Source organism: Phoenix dactylifera, chromosome 7 (genome assembly GCF_051530095.1).
Source record: "Phoenix dactylifera cultivar Ajwa chromosome 7, Ajwa_hap1_PhDact_Kaust_v1.1, whole genome shotgun sequence".
Classification (NCBI taxonomy): domain Eukaryota; kingdom Viridiplantae; phylum Streptophyta; class Magnoliopsida; order Arecales; family Arecaceae; genus Phoenix; species Phoenix dactylifera.
The window spans coordinates 23,654,356-23,658,036 of record NC_143196.1 but is presented as its reverse complement, the minus strand read 5'-3'; positions in this window follow the sequence as shown (position 1 = coordinate 23,658,036).

The following is a 3,681-nucleotide window of genomic DNA, read 5'->3' as shown; positions in this document are numbered from 1 at the left end:
GGATAGAGCTTAGAGAGAAGACAACTGAAGGTCGACGATCCTCGTAGACGGAGGCACCATGGAAGAGGTGCATTGATTGATTGACTTGTCTGATGATGTGGTAGCAAGAAGATGTGGTTGCAAGAAGATACATAAAAGATAACAGTTGTAGCAAAGATAGAGCTTAGTGTCACGCCCCGAACCCATTACCCGGGTCCGGTACGTGACCGGCCGCATGAGCCCTAGAGCAGTGCCCTAAAGATCATGCAAGGCCTAAGATAAACAAATAATTTCAATAATTCCATACATGCCAAAATCAATGATTAATGAAATTAAATCAAATCCAACCAAAATGTACGGATTTATTACATAATTTTCCAATGTCCATAAACAAAAGATAAATTAACTTCTATCTATCTAGCAGTCAGACTACATGCTGATCTCATTTCTCGTCCCACCCAATGGACTCTACAAATCCAGTGCCTCTGAAAAAGAAAGTAAGAGTAGTATGAGCTTTTCCAGCCCAGTAAGAATCCCAACAGCCACACACAAAATATTCATAAAATAAATCAAGCATCAAATAAATGCTATTTCATCATTCAAAAAGCTCAACAAACAACAAGCGTATATATCAGTACATATACATAAATCCTCTTTCACATTATGTGATCCATTCACATATTACTCTGATTCCCAAGTTTCAAAGTTTTTCACTTCTGGCATTGGACTAACCAAGTTCATGTCCCAGTCCAAGACTGCACAAATCCCACGCATAAGCTCGTGGCAGCTATCCCACGCGTAAGCCCGTGGAGGCTATCCTACGCATAAGCTCGTAGAGGCTATCCCATGACAAGGTTAGTCCAACCCAATTTACGTGTCTAGTTTTACATGTTTAATCAAATTCCAATCACATCACATATTTTCTTAATTTCTCAAAAATATGTTAATTCTTTCCAATTTAATTATTTCAATATTTTCATAGCAATCAAAATGCACATCTCATATGTGTCATACAAGCTCATAAAATTAATATCAACATACTGATAAAAATATATCCAAAGATAAATTCCATACATGCATAAATAGAGGTACTCAGTTGTAGGAATTCTTATCGAAATTTGTGGACTGACTCAAATACGGATCCGGATCACAACATACGAGCTGGGGTGCTGAGTCCCTTGATCAAAACCTCCTGGCACCGCTGGCTTTTCCCCTACAACATCAATTATATTTCACAGACTAAATTATTCAATATTTAAATATTCTAAACTATAATTCACATCTACTATGGGGTCCATCACCAGGTCCCCAAACATCTCAATCCCTCAAATCTAGGGCAGTTGGGATGGCCCGACTCCCACCCTGTACCACCGGTCTATGTCGTCGCCAGCCGTGGCCGCTGCCACGCCGGCGATGATGGCCGGTCTCGGTGAAGAGACCAAACGGAAGGGATGATCCCTCTCTCTTCATGGTTGGGAATACATCTTCCTTCCTCAAATCCTTTTTGATCCAAGGGCAACACCCATGGTGGCTGTGCCCTCTCCTTCCCCAACCCGACAACACCACTGGCCGAACCATCGCTGGCCGTCTCTGCTGCAGTTGCCGGCGATGGTGGCCGGCCAAAAGAAAGAGAGAAGAGGAGGTCCCTCTTCTTCTTCTTTCCCCAACACCCGAAAGGTTCCCCCCCCCCCCTCTTCTTGTTCTTTCCATCATCAGCCGAAGGCCCTCCTCATGGTGGCTCGGCCTCTTCCCCCCTACCCGACGGCAACCCAAGCAGCCTCCCCTCCGACCGCCGTCGTCGTCGCCGGTGGCCAACCGACGAGGGGAAGAGGAGGAGAGATGGGATCCCGAGGAAGAAGACCTCGGATCCACCCTCCCTCATCACATACAAACCCTCTCCGGCCCCCTCACAGACCCAACCAACCTCACCCGCCATGAATCCCGACCAACCCGGCAGCCGGCGGCGGCGGGATCGGGAAGAGAGAGGCCGAAACAGGGTACCCCTGTTTCGGACTCTTCTCCGACGATTCACCGGCCAAAAACCCCTCCAACGCCACCCAAAATCCAGAAAATAAAACACAAAGGAAGGACCCATGCTTACCTCGGTCCGGTGGGGGTGCTCCGGCGGCCTTTCCGGTGAGGACTCGTTGGAGAAAATCCGTGAGCAACCCGGATTAAAAATCACCGAAGAAAAGAGGAGGGCTTCCCCACGGCCGGCCGGATCTCGGGTCTCCGGCGCTCGGTCTCCTCTGGCGAGTCACCTCTCCAATGCCGCCGCCGTCGTCGCCGCCCCTTGCCCCCCCTCCCTTCGTCCACCCCGATCATGCCTAGGGCACGATCGTGATAAGGGGATGGGCCCGGTCTTTTCGGGCCGACCCGTCCCCCTTTCCTTTTTTTGGGGGGGGGGGGTTTACATTCTCCCCTCCTAAAAAAAAATTCGTCCGCGAAATTAACGTACCTGGAATACCAAAGAGTTGAGGATGTTTGTCCTTTATTTCTTCCTCGAGCTCTCAAGTAGCCTCTCTTTCGGAGTGGTTGCTCCATTGCACCTTTACATAAGGAATGGTCCGACGTCGCAACACTTGATCCTTTCTATCCACAATCCGTATCGGGTACTCTTCATAAGTCAGATCCTCATGCAGACTTATTGGCTCAGAATCTACCACATGGTTCGGGTCCGGAATATATTTCCTCAGCATTGAAACATGAATACATTATGCACACTTGATAAAGCTGGTGGTAAAGCCAAACGATATGCCACTTCTCCAACTCTGTCCAAGATCTCGAACGGACCAACATACCTAGGGCTCAATTTTCCACGAACCCCGAACCTCATCACACCTTTAGTAGGAGATACTTTTAAGAAAACATGATCACCAACCTGGAACTCTAGTTCTCTTCTCCTATTGTCAGCATAACTCTTTTATCTACTCTGAGCTATAAGGAGCCGTTCTTTGATCACCTGTATCTTATCCACAGTTTGCTGTACTATCTCTGGACCCAATACTTTTCTTTCTCCCACATCATCCCAACAAATTGGAGATCGGCATTTTTTGCCATACAATGCCTCAAAAGGAGCCATCTGAATCTGATAACTATTATTGTAGGCAAACTCAACCAGTGACAAATGACTATCCCATGCACCATCCAAATCCATGACACAAGCCCTTAACATATCCTCCAAGATCTGAATAGTGCACTCCGACTGTCCATCAGTTTGTGGATGAAAAGCTGTACTGAAGTCCAGTCTTGTACCAAGAGCTTTATGAAAGCTCTTCCAAAATTGTGACACAAATCTAGTATCTCTGTCAGACACAATTGAAACTGGAATCCCGTGCAGCCTCACAATTTGCTCTATGTACATACTTGTCAATTTCTCTAAAGAAAAGCCAACTCTAAAAGGCAAGAAATATGCTGACTTGGTCAGTCGGTCAACAATCACCCACACTGCATCATTACCCCGAGGAGTCTTAGGCAAAGCAGTCACAAAATCCATGGTGACATGTTCCCACTTTCACTGAGGAATGAGAAGAGACTGTAATGGTCCAGCAGGTCTCTGATGCTCAGTTTTCACTTGCTGACACACTAAGCACTGAGCCACATACTGAGCTATATCTCGCTTCATGCCACTCCACCAAAAATTTTTCTTCAAGTTCCGGTACATTTTAGTACCACCTGGATGCACTGTATAAGCTGAGTTAT